The 16,292-nt window shown below is 36.8% G+C and overlaps 1 protein-coding gene across 1 annotated transcript in view; it reads left to right on the plus strand.

The window, feature by feature from the left end:
* Galnt13 (polypeptide N-acetylgalactosaminyltransferase 13) overlaps positions 1–16,292 on the plus strand; it is a 629,326-nt gene that overhangs the window by 103,577 nt on the left and 509,457 nt on the right. The gene's annotated exons all lie outside the window — the stretch shown is intronic.

Raw genomic sequence — 16,292 nt, forward strand, 5'->3', positions numbered from 1 at the left:
CAGCCGTGTAATCAGCGTGACCCCAACTTTCACCTTGGTCTTTGGAAATAACAGTGTTGCTAGGAACTACATTTTCTCATGCTATGTATCATTGGTAATTACCCACTATTTTGATTTTCCCCATTTTATTTCGATCAGTTGTTATTATCAGGTTCAGCCATCTCTTTTGTAGCAAGAACTGCTATTAATCCTGCCGAGTTCATTGTTCTTTTATTGTATTTTCATCTCTGCACGGACTTCTCTAGTGAAATATGCATATTTTGTCAAAAATTTATCCAGTTTCAAATTCTTTGGCTTTCTGTTGAGGAGGATAATTAACTCTTCAGCACACTGGAACCTTTTAGCCACAAAAAAGTTAAAATGATTGCATCCATTTCACAGGACTAAAATGGAATTCTTTGAATGAGATGTATAAGCAAATCATAAACTCCTGACTGAACACTAGCTAAGGCTTTGGTTGTTGCTTATAGGGCAAGACACATTGAATTCTGTTTCTTGGACAACCTGGAATTTTGCTACTTATTTGCAATTTTCTGAAGGAGAGTCGGTTTCCCTAAGGACTGGTTCTTTTTTAGCCGTAGTCCTGTTTCTTGCAGAGACAGCTCAAATGTCATTGTGTTTTGTTAGTATCCTGCCAGGTGTTGTCTTCTTCACCCAGGAAGACTGGAAACACACGTTGTGAATATTTGAGTTGGGTAAGAACTTGTCCATATGCTCTTCCTCATTTATACCACGTTTGCTGCTAAGGTTGAATTCTCTCCTAAAGTCCATCAAACACAATTCCTTGCACATAGTCACTTAATAATGTATGGGAACATAGGAAACATTAAGTGAGTTGTGGAATAAATTAAAAAAAATTGTTTATTGCAGTTTAACATTAGCAGCTTTAATCCGCTTACAACAACTTCGCATATTAATAGTGAAACCACAGATCATGAAGGGTCTCACTCCAGTCACTAGCTGACGTCACATGCAAGATGTCCAGGCATTATTTGCCTGATGAGGTTTCCTGTTTCATTATTTATTAAAATGTTTTCAATAGGAAGTGAAATGAGGAGATGCCTTGCCATGCTGTGTTTTATTGGAAATCTTTGGCTGCATTTAGTTTCGCTGGTGTAAGTGGTTACGTGAGCTTGGAATGCTTGTCCAGGTCAGAGCACAGTTGCATTTGGATGCCAGTTGTAAAGCTGGCCCTTAGCCAGATGCATAAGCAGCATCTGTATAGAAAGCAACGGGAAATTGCTAGATGGTGTTTCCAGTGCACAAGTAGAGAAACACTGGACAGGGGCGTGTTTGATCTGGCAGCATAATAATCTTTGCCTTGTGACATTGCCTATTTTCCAAATCATTATCTAACACATGCTTTGTAGAGTAAACAGTAGGTGTGTAGAGGAAAGGTACAGGTACATGCACCAGCAAGTAAGTGCATCATGCTCGTCTTTGCGTAGATTTCTACCAGTTCCATGTTTTTACTTTGGATATCCCAACCAGAGGAAACCTTATCATTCTCGAAAGTATACGGGACTTGCTTAAAGGAAGAAGAATGGACTAGAATAAGAAAGGCTAGAGATAGTACAATTGTCTAACAACTATGAAGCTGCAGATTAAGTCTTTAGTGCTGTAAACAAAATGAAAAGAGAATAAAGGATCATACAATGATTAGCGTGCTTGCGAATGAGATATTCCCATGTAAATTTGATCTTATGTATAGTACTGGTGACTGATAATATTAAACACTACATTGATCCTGCAGTAATTGTCAGCAGTGTAGATACTGAACTCGGTAAGCACACATTTGAAAATGGCTAACCCACAGACCAACCCTTGGCAGAAGTTTATTTTTTAATTTCACATATTAAAGAAATATTAAGTAGCTTCAGACATTTATTTTCATTTTTCTAACCCCCTTTAGCCGATACTTATCCTCATTACGGTGACCACATTAATTTTTTCAAAATTTTTACAAAGGATCATAAATTTTCATGAGAAATTAGTATTTATATTCTAGAAATGAATTATAATAAGTGGCATTAATGTTACCATTTCTACTACATTTCTATATCCAAGAACAAGACTTAGTTCTACAGTAAACACTAGTGTTTCTTTCTTTCTTTTTTTAATTGAAAATGATTTTCAAATTATTTTTTAAAGTTATTCTTCTCTCATATATTACATGCTGACCCCAGTTTCCCTATCTTCCCCCTCCTCCATTTCCTTCAGAAAAGAGAAGAACCCCTCAACATAACATAAAAAGTTGCAGTAATACTAGATACGTATCCTCATATCAAAGCTGGATGAAGCAACTTAGAAAGAGGAAAAGGAGTCAGAAACCGCCCCCATTCCAACTGTTAGAGGAGTCTCACAAGAATGTCCGGCTGACAACCATAACATGTGGAGTGGACAAGCATGCTCTGTGATTGCTGCTTTAATCTCTGTGAGGCTCCACGAACCCTGCTTAGTTGATTCTTTGGGCTGTGTTCTCCAGGTGGCTTTGATCTCTTTGGCTCCTACAATCCTTTCTGCACCTCTTTCTCAGGCTTTTCCAAAGCTCCACCTGACGGTCCATTGTAGGTCTCTGTAATAGAGTCTCTCTGTTGATAACTGGGCTAGGCTCCTGCATATGAATGTAGCAATATATGAAAATAGATATTTTCCCATTCAATATGTTGTGATTATCTTTCCATTCCCTCTACTCCACCCAGTTTCTCCCCACTTTTCTCCTCTCCTGATTCACCCCCTTTTGGTGTAACATTAGAAAACAAGCAGGAGTCTTAGGGATAAAAATAAAATTTAATAAGATAAAAAATTTGGAATAAAAAAAATCTGAAGAAAAAGAGCCCAAGAAAGGACACAAGAAACAGATATAGATGCAGAAATACACTCATTTGCATATTCAGGAATTCCATATTAGTACAAAAATCAGAGGCAAAAATATATATGCAAAACCTATAAGGAGGAGGGAAAAAGCTTTATCACAACATTATGAATAAAATACCTCTAAAGATGCCACTGAGTTCATTTTTTAGTCATCTACTTTTAGGCAAGCAGTCTACCATTCAGACTAGTTTGTTTCCCTAGATAAACTCCCTTAGAGAAAATGAATTTTTTCATTTGCAAGTAGCTGTCAGTAGGAAATAGCTTTTGGGTTAGGGATGAGGTATGTATACTTTCATCTCCAGAGCCATATCTGGTGCAAGATCCTGCAGGTCCTGTGTATGTTGCCTTGCTTCTTTGGTATCTTCTAAGCTCTCTGGCTCAAACACTTTCTCCTTTCTTCTCTTCAGGGTTCTCTGAGCCCAGAGGGGAGGTGTTTCTGGGAGATATTTAATGTAGGGCTGTGTGATTTGGTGGCTCTCATATTCTGGCTGTGCATATCTAAATTTGTTCCCATCTGCTGCAGGAAGAAGTTTCTCTGATGATGCTGAGCAAGGCATAGATGTGTGAGTAGAGCAGAGTATCATCAGGAGTCATTGTATTTGCTATATTTTTCCCTAGAACAGTTGTATTTGGTTTTACTTTAGGCTCCCGGGGAAATCTTAGGTTATATGGCACCCAAGCAGAGGTTGAGTATGGGTTCCATTTCATGGAATGGGCTTTCACCTCAATCAGGTATTTGTTGGTTGCTCCAAGGAGTTGGTACCACCATTGCACTGACATCCACTGCAGGCAGGACACCATTGTAGATAGAAGCATTGCTACCGCTGTTGACATTTATATCATGTAGAGAACCATCTCTTACTGAGAACACTTGCAAGTTGGGTGAGAGCTCTAGGTAGGTACCTGCTTAACTTCTTAGTGTTCGATGAGATGTGTTACCTTGCCAGCGTGCGCTATTATCTGCTTTACTGAACTTAGTCATTCTGATTCGTATATGAAGAAATCTCAAAGTAGTTTTGTTTGACATTTTCCTAATAATTAAGGACTTTGATCATTTAAGTGAGCCTCAGCCATTTGATTTTTCTCTTTACAGAAATATCTGTATAAATCTGTACGTTATCTTAAAAGTTGGGTCATTTGTTTTGTTGATACCTAGTCTGTTGTGCTTTTTATATACTTTGCACATTAATCCTCTGTCAGATGTGTATCAGGTAAGTCTGTCCCCTTCTGTAAACTGTCACTTTATCTGATTGATAGTGTCCTTTGCCTTGAGAAAGCTTTTCAGCTTTATGAGATCCCATTTATTAGTTGTTAATCTTGATGCCTGATCAACAGTGTTATATTCAGATTCTATTCCTATCCCAATGAGTTTAATGCTATTCCCCACTTACTCTTGTATCAGATTCAGTGGTCTTATGTTGAGGTATTTGACCCATTTGGAGTTGAGGTTGTGCAGGATGGTAAATATGGATGTATTGGGATTCTTCTACATACAGCCATTAAGTCTGACTACTACCATTTGTTGAAGACGCTGTCTTGTTTTCCAGTATGGTTTTCTGGCTTCTTTATTAAATATCAGACCATTGGTGAGTGCATTTATGTTTGGATATTTAACTCTATTCCACTGATCAACCTATCTGCTTTCTTTGCCCATGCTGTACTGTTTGATTAGTATAGCTCTCTAGTACAACCTGAGGTAAAGCAATATCTACAGCAATTCTTTTATTATTGAAGAATTTTAAAAAACTCATTCTAAGTTTTTGTAATTTTTCCATATGAAGGTGAAAATTATCAAGAACCTTCAAGAATTCTGTTGCAATTTTGATGGGGATTGAATGGAATCTTCAGATTGCTTTGGTTGGATGGCCATTCTTACTATATTAATCCTTACAATCCATGAGCCAGGGAGATCTTTCTATCTTCTTGTATCTTCTTTAATTTCTCTCTTTGGTGCTGTAAAGTTTTTATCAGACAAATATTTCACTTGGTTCATTCTCTAATGAGATATCCCAATATATTTTATATTATTTGAGGCTATTTTGAAATGTTTTCCCTCTGAATTCTTTCTCAGTCTGTTTATTATTTGAATAGTAATGATGCTGATTTTTGTGAGTTAATTTTTTTATCTAGCTACTTGATGATCATCTGCTGTAAGAGTTTCCGTGTAGAGACTCAAAGAAGCCAAACAACGAGGAAGTCCCAGGGGAAGATGATTGAATCTTATTCGGAATGGTAACTAAAATAGATACTGGAGGTGAATGGGGGGAGAAAAGTGGGTGGGAAAAGGAATAGGAGGATCAGTTGCAGAGGTGAAAAAAGAACAGAAATTGAGTGCAGATAGGAGGGCATATCTAGGATTTTCCAGAGACCTGGCATGGCAGTGGGAGGAGGCCCCAGGGAGTCTATGGGGGTGGCTCTCCCTGAGACTCCAGCAGTAGGGAGTGTGGATCCTGAAGTGGCCACCTGCTGTAGTCAGGAAGGACTCCCTTGGAGGGAGAAGGACACCGACATACCTATAAGGACTTCTACTCAAAAATTCTCCACTGTGCAGAGATAAGCATGGAACAGAGACAGAGGAATGGCCAATCAACGCCTGGCCCAATTTGAGACTTATCCTATGGCCAAGAACCAAGTCCTGACACCATTATTGATACTCTATTATGCCTGTAGACAGAGTCTAGCATAAACATCTTCCAAGAGCTCTATACAGCAGCCGATGGAGACAGATGCAGAGACCCACAGCCAAACATTAGTCAGAGCTTGAGAAGTCTTGTGGAGGAGTTGGAGAGAGAATTGAGAGACTTGAGAGGCATCAGATGGAGCAAGAAGACAAACTGAATCAATTAACCTGGGCTCTTGGGGGTTTCCAGAGACCAAATAAAGACCAGGCATGGGCTGGATTTAGGGCTCATGCACATATGTACCAGAGGTGCGGCTTGGTCCTCATGCAGGCTCCCTAACAACTGGGGCTCTCACTGAGTCTATTGCCTGTGGATCCAATTCCCCTAAATAAGCTGCCTTGTCTGGACTCAGTCAGTGAGGATGGACCTATTCCTACAGTAGTTTCATGTCCCATGGTGGTGTGATAGCCAGGTGGAGCTTCCCCTCTCTCAGAGAAGAGGAAAGGTAATGGGAGAGGGGTTGGGTGAGGTGGGGAGTGAGAGTAGTGTGGTTGTGACTGGGATATAAAGTGAATCATGTGTTTTTTGCATGTTAGTTGGCTTATCTGGTAGATTACATTAATTGATTTACTTATGTTGAACTATCTCTGCATCTGTGCAAAGAAGCTGAAATAACCATGATAGATAATCATTTTCAAATGTTCTTGGATTTGTTTGCATACATTTTACAGAGGACTTTTGCATCTGTGTCTATAAGGAGAATTTTTCTAACTTGTGAAATAATTTGAGGAATACTGATTGGCATTAAGTGTTCTTTGAATTTCTGCTAGAATTATTTGCTAAAATCATCTTGCCATGGGTCTTATTCTTTGTTGGGTGATTTTTTAATGACTGCCATTATTTTACTATGGGTTATAGGTCTGTTAAATAGATTATATTGATAATGATTTAACTTTTGGTAGGTGGCACATATCCAGAAAATTATCTATTTCTTGGAATAAAGGTATTTAAAAGATGTCCTTATAATTCTCTGGATTTCTTTGATATTTGGTGTTATGTCCCACTTTCAATTTCTAATTATCAATATGGATGTTCCCGCTATGCCTTTTAATTAACTTGGATAAATGCTTGTTTGTCGATCTTTTATTTTTATTTGTATTATTTTTTGTTTCTTTTTTTAAATTTCAGCTATAAGTTTGATTAGTTCTCTCTGCCTCCATCATTTGGACAGGCTTACTTTTCATTCCTGATCTTTTAGGTATGCTATTACATTACTAATAATTAATCTGTCAAATTTTTTATTCAGGATCTTGCCTGTTAGAACTGCTTTTGTTACACCCCAATTAGTTTGGGTGTGTTTTTCTCTACTGAATTATAATGATGTTTTAACTTTTTAAAATTTTTGTCTTGATCAGTTTTGTCATTCAGTAGTGAGTTGTGCAGTTTCCATGAGTTTGTAAACTCCTTTTTTCTTCTATTTTTGCTGATATACAAGCTTAATCTTTGGTGGTCAGATAGGATATTGGGTGTGATTTCAGTCTTCTTGATTCAGTTGAGACTTGTTTGTGTTCTAGTGTATGGTCAATTTTTTTTGAAAGTCCCATGGGGTGTTGAGAAGAAGATATATTCTTTTGTGTTTGGTAGAAACATTGTGCAAATATCTGTTAGGTCTATTTGGTTTATAATATCAGCTACAGTGTTTCTCTGTGTAGTTTTTGTCTGCATGACCTTTTGTTGGTGCGAGTATGGTAATAAAGCATCCAACCTATCAGTGTGTAAAGGTCAATATATGCTTTAAGTTTTAGTAGTGTTTTCTTTTATGAACTTGGGGTTTATTTCTTTGTTTTATGGATGTTAAACATTGCAATTTTCTTGGTAAGCTTTACTTTTATGAATACATAATATCTTCCCCTTTCTCTTCTGATTAATTTTTATTTGAATTCTATTTTGTCAGACATTATAATGGTTACACATACTTGGTTATTAAGTACATTTTCCTGGAATAGCTCTGTCTATGCTTTTATCCTATGATGTCTGTGTTTGATATTGAGGTGTTTTTGCATTCATTCTATTAGTCCATGTCATTTTTATTGGACAATTGAGGTTTTTGATGCTTAGAATTATCAATGAGCCCTTTTTTTGATTCTGGTTATTTGGTGTGTGTGTGTGTGTGTGTGTGTGTGTGTGTGTGTGTGTGTGTGCCTATGGTGTGCTATATGTGTGGTGTGCTATGTGTGCGTTTGTGTGTTTGTGTGTGTGTGTGTGTGTTGTGCTGTATGTGTGGTGTGCTATGTGTGTGTTTGTGTGTCCTCTTTTGATTTTGTGATATGGAAATAATTATTCCCTGTGTTTTCTTGGGAGTGGAAAACCTCTTCATGTTGAAATTTTTTTGTTCTGCTTTTTTGTAAAGTTAGACATTTATATAGATATTACTTAAGTTTTATTTTATCACATAATGTCTTTTCTTCTAGATATTGTGATTAACAGTTTATCTGGGTTTATTAGTCTGAACTAGCATCTTTGTTCCTTTAGATTTTGTATAAGATCTGCCCATCTCTTCTTAATTTTAGATTTACAATATATGTGTTATTCTAGTACAGTGGCCCTAAAGTGTTATTTGTTTTTCTCCTTCGTTGTTTTTAATATTCTTTGTTTGTTCTATACACATAGTGTTATGATATTTATGTGCCAAGAAGGACTCATTTTCTGACCTATTCTATTTGGTGTTCTGTATGCTTCTTGTACCTTGATAGGCATCTTCTTGTTTAGGATGCAAGAATTTTCTTCTATGACTCTGTTGAAAACATTTTCTATACCTTTGGCCTTCCCTCAGCTTTCTCTATTCTTATTATTCATAGATTTGGTCTTTTCACATTGTTACGGGTTTTTTTTTTTTGTATTTTTTTGTGAGTGGAGATTTATTTTTAAGATTTGATATCTTCTTGGACTAAAGTAACCATTCTTTTCCTACCTTAATTTCAGTGCCTGAGATTTTTTTCATTTCTTATATTCTCTTGGTCATCCTCATCTCTTAGGTTCTGCTTGAATACCTAAACTTTTCATTCTGGATTTCCCCCAGTTTGGTTTTTCTTTACTGATTCTATTTCCACTTTTAGGTATTGAACCGTTTTATTCCTTTTCTTATACTGTTTGTTTCTATCTTCATAGATTTGGTTTTGGTTTTTAAATCCTCAATGGTATCCTTTGCTCCTCTCCTCCAATTTACCTCTGATGCTGGTGCTGCAGTTCAAGTCCCCATTGTGCAAGGAGCACGTGATTCGGTCCGATTTGGAAGTGGGCAGGTGGCTGCCTGAGGATAATCAACAACCAGCGCTTTATAGATTTAGTTAAATGACTTCCTGTTTAAGGACTGGTGTCATAGATGCTTTCTTTAGGTCCTTCTCCTATGCTTCTGCCATGATGCATTTCTCAGGGCCTATTGTAAGAGTTGTGCTGTGCACTTCTGGGGACATACCATCCGTATACTTGCATCTAGGTATCTGGGTTCAGGATGAACGTAAGCTATTTTATTTTTATTTTATTTTATTTTTGTCTTTTAGTGGAAGTTTTAGTCCTTGGTTTCTGTTACTTTTTCTTTTGTTCTTTCTTGCTTTTCTTTTCTTTTTTCTTTCTTTTTTTTTCAGACTGTAGTGACTCTGTGTTGCATGGTAGGGAATCCTCTGATCCTGTCATATGTGGCCACTGGGAACACCAGATATAATGTGTTTCTGACTATAGGGAGCTGATAATTAGGAATGGGGATAAGTTAGAAGTGGCCTGATGAGGTCTAGTGTAGGCTGAAAAGCATGGTCTTCTAGCAGATTTGCTTAGTCTCATGAACATGGGGAAGTCTGCCACTTCTGTGGATGAGACTGAACGAGTGCATTTGGAAAAAAAAAGAACGAAAATAGTTTGCCTATCTGCTTTTCTCATTTATGAGCTATTCCTGTAGGTTGGCTGGAGGTTTCCCAGGGAATGACTGCTGGAGCAGGGGGCTGAAACAAAGGGATGAGTGGGCTGGAATTTGGAGAAAAAAATATCCATCATCCTCTGAAGATAGGGTAGTACAAAGTAAGGAAAGCTATTAACAGGTGTTCTCCTACAGGGGTGTGGGTGAAAGTGGAGGACTAGTAGTGTGATGTGGAGATAGACTGCCTCTAGGAAGCTTCTCTTTTTCTCTGGACTGCTGTCTGTTGTGTTCCCAGGGAATGACTACTATAAAGAGATGGGTAGGTGGTTGTGGGTGGAGGTTGGAAGATAAGATCTGGTTGGTCTGTTGGTGATGGGGCAGACGTGAGGGGAGGGTACAGCAGATGGTGTGCTATAGAGCTAGAGATGAGACTTTGAATTGTATTTGGAGGAAAGGGGTGATAGGGTAAGATCTACATTTAGCCTACTGCTTCACTGGCCCGTGTGGCATGTGAGTTCCCAGGGAATGATCCTAGTACTGTGCAGAAAACCACCAAATAGCTCACCGAGAGTGCCCAAGGAGTTGAGCAGCAAAGTACGTAAATGGAAGAATAGTGTGAGACAACAGTGAAAAGTTGAAGAAAAGTCACCTTGTGAAATGTCATGCTGTTCATAGTGTAACTTCATCTCTTCAGTTCCATTTGAAGTACCAAGGAAAAACACCAAGGAATATTAGCAGTGCAGAAACAATGCAATAATAAATTATATCGATGTATTAATATTTTTAAATTATTATAGGTATTATTTGGAAATAAATTCACAGTAACATAAAACAGCATGAAACCTAGTGCAGTAGTTTTTGCAATCGAGGTTGAACTTAGGAGAAGTAAATGTTGATCCATATTGACACAAATGATGGAAAATTTGTCTTCTTAAAGGGTAAATCGTTTCTTAGGTTACTTATCTTGTTCACTGCTATGGCAAATTTGACTAAAGTAAATTGTAAATTAATGGAGAAAAGGTTGGTTTTAGCTCATGGATTGAGAGTGTAGTTCATACATACGTTTAGGAAGGAGGTAATATAAGATATAGGATGGGCCAACACCTGCAGAATTTGTACATATTGCACAATATTGACCCAGTAGGGTAACACTGTTGTCATCCATCTTCATGTTTCTTTAAGGCCTTAATTGTAAGTGCAAAAATGTAAAGAGTAATGATGGAAATACTTACAGGTGCGTTAATATGCTTTTTGAATGCATGCTGTTTCAGACAAAGAAAGGAGTAGACATAAATTAATTTCCCACAAGCTGAAAAAGACACCTTCAGTTTTAGTAAGATGATGTTTACTTGCAGAGATTAAGAAAATGAATCAACCTATTGACACACACATACACACACACATGTGTGTGTGTGTGTATGTGTGTGTGTGTGTGTGTGTAAAAATAATTCTGAGTACAAATCTGGCATAAATAATAAGTTACTCTTTGTACACACACACTATATGTGAATATGTATACACATATATACATATATACACACATATGCATATACATACATATATACATGCATATAGGATATATATCACTATATATACATTTATACACACACATGTATACATATATACACACACATATATTTATATATACATACATATAGTACAGAGAGAGAGGGGGGAAGAAAGAGTGAGTGTACAAAGAGCAGCTATATTATTCACACTGAATTTGTATTTAGAAGTATGCTTTACACTTAAATATATGGATTGTCCACGTTCAAAATCACAAATTTTGGAAGTGGCGACATTGCTGTCAGTAAAGTGCTTGCATTGCAAGCATGAACACTAAAGGTTGGTTCCCAGCATCAACACAAAAAGCAACAAATGGTGGCTCTTGCCTGCCCTCTTAATCCTGGGAACATAGAAACAGTAGGATCCCTGGAATTTGCTACCCACTCATCTTGCTAGATCAGTGAGCTCCAGAATCATTGAAAGACCCCATCAAAAAGTAGGTGTAGAGTAATGGATGAAGACATCCCGAATATTGAGTTTTAATTTGTACATAGATACACACATATACACACATGCACTCCCATGTGTGCCACCCATACACCACACACATAATAATGCGATATATTAAATCAGCATAGCGTAAGGGAGAGTTCTAATAAATAAATGAGAATTGAAAAATGAATTTTCACTTCCTTAAAAAGGAACCTTTAACATATATTGCAGAACTGAAAATGAGCCGGTGGAGAATGAGGAGCGTCAGCAAACATTATTACAAGTGAGAAATGATTGTCTGAACATGTGATTAAAACGTGTTGGGTTTCTAGGATGACATTTGTTACATATCATGAGCAGGATCATAGGACCTGAGCAAGCATTAAAGGCAGTGATAAAATCAAGGCTCGGTGAAGCATCTAATACATCCTGTCCGAGGCATGCAGCAGACCGAGCATAACTGTTTTTTTTCTGCAGCTTCAAATGGCAGCAAACCAATATGTTAGGAAATTGTTGTGCAAATAGTGATAACTATTGTTTCAACATTTGATGAGCAGATTGGAACGCAACGTTGGCTATTAGCCTAAAGTTTAAGTACTCCGCAGGAAACAACTGAAGCAAGCAAATTGACTTTCATTTGGGATGGGTGCCCAGTGTTCTGAATAAACTTGCTTGTGGTAACTTCCGAATCCCTGGGCCATATGTTCCTCCTGACCTTTGGTAAATAGAGCAAAGAGACACAGGACATCTCGAAACAAAAACCACCCTCAGGTTTTACTCAGCAAAACCTCTAAAATATTCTAAAATCTGTTCAACGAGAACAAATCAAACAAACTTTCTTAGAAACTGAAGCAATACTGGGCACTAACAGAATATTGTTGTGAATATTATGCAGAGCACCCTAATAACCCATGACTATTCAGGGAATAAAAGTAGAAAGCATGAAGAATCTGATTTTACCTGAGGACTGAGCCTGAATAGGCAGAGAAAGGGAGTAGGAACTGCTTTATTCAGATTCATGAGGACCTAGGATACTACATTGGAGAATGTAAGAGTAATTTACAGCTAACAAAGAAAAATAACACAACTCTTCAGAAGTCCATATTAAGGAAGGTCATATGGGGGAAATGTATAAAGAACATTTGTTTTTCCCTCATGGTTTGCACATTGTTCCTTAAATGAATAAATTATCATTAGACCACTGTTACACTACTTCACTGTTAGGCTAAACCACCAAACTGGTGTTATTAATACAGATTTCAGGCTTATATGTTAATGATTAGAAGATATACCTAACCTCCCAATGGTGGCATGTTTCTTTATTATGAACTATATATGCTTAGAGTAGACCTGACAATTTCCTACCACAGAGTGAATTAGCAGCTGAGTAAAGGAAAGAGTACAATAAGAACAAGACTATCAACATCTAATGGTGTTTATTAATAGAGAACAATGTACTAGTATTCTACTAATTTCACATCGAAAACAGCTCCCAAGTTCTTATATTTGTAATCATAAATTAGTGATCTCTCAGCCCTTATTACAAAACCTTTCTGCAGTAGATGGAAGTTTATGTAGAGACCAACAGTCAGCCAAAGTGCTAGGGGTAAGAGAATAAGACATCATCTTAGAAAGAACTAGTTTCTCCAAATAGCAGGAGCTCTCGCATGAGTATTTCTCTTGTAAGTTCACATTCCCATAGTTTTGGGGAGTTTATCTCTAAGTGAGACAACTGTATCACTCACACACACACACACACACACACACACAGAGACAGAGAGAGAGACAGAGAGTCAGAGACAGAGACAGAGACAGAGACAGAGACAGAGAGACATATACACTCACTCAGCCATCATGCTTCAGAGACAATCGTGGTAGAGTAGAAAGCTTGTAAGAGTCAGAGGGATTGCATGCCTATAGTGAAGCATATTTGCAAGATCTGACAGTATAGTTGCATGAATAAACTTACAAAGACTAACACTGCATGCATAAGGCTTGTACAAGATCAGATTAACCAAAATCCCAGGATGGATGATGGCTACAGGGAGCGCAAGACTTTATTTATTTATTTTTTTCATTCAGAAAAAGCTAAGAAGCTGCCCATTCTCCAGTAGATTGTTCCACACCATGCGAATGTAGAGAATGCAATGAACTGAAATATAGTATATGCATAGCAAATGAAATATTTAATTAAAAGGTGAGAATCATAGAACTAGCTTTGTCCATGTCTGAGTGTATCATTTTGAAACTTTGAAGCTTATTAAGTACTCCGACATTAAGAAGGACAGACTTGTATTTAATGACTCAGAAAGAAAGAAACGGTGTGCTCTCTAAGTTTGTTAGAAATTATGGGAGTGTGAAATTACACAGGGCATACTTATATGAGAGCTGCTGTTATTTGGAGAAACTAATGCTTTTTAATATAATATCTGATTAATTTGTTTTGACCATCTTTACATACATATGCTGTACTACTAATTTGTAAATATTAAATGTGTAGTCACAGCATTTCCTACCATGTTTATGTACAATTTGACCAGCATGTCATAAAAGTACTAGAAATGAGACAGTGGTAGCAGCCTTACCTTTGAGCATCTTCTATACATGTAAACAGTTGTGTGCTGAGATAATATACTTGTTCATTTTACTAATCTCTATGGGAACGCTCAGTTACAAGCTGTCCATTTCTTGTGTCAGAACATGCTTACTCCCATACACAGAGCATCTTCAGATTTGCCTGAGTCATGGGAATGTGTCTCAACCTAAAATGCAATTGGAGCAGATAATTAGCAAAACAGCTGTTTTCACATATTGACTGGGATGTTTGTGAGGATAAAGTCAAGTTCAAGCTGAGCACTGCAACCACTGATTATACCACTTGCTCTAAGCTTCTAGATTTCTTCCCTGTTTGCTGGCTTGTGGGTCTACATCCATCTCACGGATCTCTCTATTAAGTTTTCAACAAAACAAAATGCATTTTGATGTGTTATCGTTGGTATGAATAAACAATTACAGCAGCTAAGAAATATTTCTTTTTTTAACCAAAGCTATTAGAAAAAGCTGGTGGGATCTGAATCTAGCCTCATTTTGCTTATTGGAGAATTAGCTTTTTTCCTCAAGGCCACAGACATAAACTAATGCTCCTGAGGGTCGTCTTGCTCCTATCCCATCTCTTTAATACTCTCGTTTCCTTCCATTGTTAGAACATTAAAGCCTTTCAAAATGTCTACTTGATTACAAAATATATAGTGAAGTCTGACAGGATATAGTCTGAAGAAGCATTGATTTGATTAGCAAAGGGTAATGTAAGCCTTTGTGGGAAGTAATATTAAGAAACCTAGAGTTGATATATGATTCTAATATACTTTATATGCCTACCAAACCTATAAAGCACAGAATACTTTTGTAGCTAATTCTGACACCAAAGGTTATAACTACTGAGTTGGTGAAGTTACAAAACCAAAGAGATACTACATTATCTACTATGTGCATTCTATAAAACACAATTATTTCATTCTACAGAGTTGTATGTTGTAGAGTAGAAAAATAATATTGAATGTATGGACTAATCATTCTGTTGGTGTTAGAGAAAGTAAAATGGTGTATCCCAAATTTTACTGCAATAATATGATTATATTCTGCTGGTGTATTTAATGATAAACATTGCAGGATGCAAAATTTTACTTTCTAAATATGTGTAATCGCCTTATATAGGGATGATCATATTTAATTACTTGGAATTAAATAAATATGGCTTAGCATTTGCATTTTCTAAAACCATTCCTTTCCTTCTGGGACTATAGAGTTCTGTAATCCAAGAAAGTTAAATACAAGAAATTTAGAGGGATAATCTTGCATACATCTATAGAAGATAAAAAAGACCATGGATTTTATATTACTTCTATACTTTCACATTATTTGCATATAAATTCATTTATGATCTGTTTTAAATTTGAGAAATTGGCTTATATATGTATACAGCTATTTTGAAGTTTTTTTTTTACATTTTAAAGGTTTTTTTGCAACTTGATTAAAATGTGGATGTCCAAATTTGTTTTCATTACATAGTTTAAAATGTAAAACAGCTCATTTTAATTATAATGTATTTTATAATTTTATTTTTACTAATCTAGTCTCAGTGCTGGGACATACATACAAATGATCACTATTGCATATTTATTTGGAATCAAAGAAATAAGACTAATATGAATAAGATGTTATTCTTTCACAAGCATGAACGTATTTTCAGTTATTTTGTAGCCAACCTTTTAGCTTTCTCTCTTTCTTTCTTTCTTTCTTTCTTTCTTTCTTTCTTTCTTTCTTTCCTTCTTTCTTTCTTTCTTTCTTTTTTTGGTTGTTGAATGCAAAGTCTTTCGTCTACCTCTGATTGCTTTGTCCTTGATAGAATTCATTCATGTCTTAGTATTTTTCTTTATACCTTCTGGTGCAGTAGTATTGTAAAACAATATTTACCTCTAATGGAATCACTATCAGAAAAAGGGATAGATATTTAACTTTTTCAATTCTACTCATTGTTTTTCTACTTTCCCTGCTACCCACTCTTTCAACCTCTGAACCTCGGCTGAACTCTGGTGGCAGCCGAGGCCAGAACTGCACTGTTGTCTCTGGTGGCATCTCTGGCTACTCTCATCTTGCTATTCCTCACTACGATTGAGTCTCTAGTTCTCTCTCCACTATGCCTACATCCTTCTGTTTCTCTTTCTGTTCCATTTCTCCACCACTTACTTGCTCATCTTAGTGCTGCCCAGGGTCGTCGAGTGTCTGAGGTTATCTTAAAAATGGTTTCAAATGTACAATGTGCTGCTTAAGCACTGGGCAGGAGTCATCTTGGAGATGGTCTCTCCCCCTAGGACTGCGCTGTCTGA

Source organism: Rattus rattus, chromosome 5 (assembly GCF_011064425.1).
Source record: "Rattus rattus isolate New Zealand chromosome 5, Rrattus_CSIRO_v1, whole genome shotgun sequence".
Lineage (NCBI taxonomy): Eukaryota > Metazoa > Chordata > Mammalia > Rodentia > Muridae > Rattus > Rattus rattus.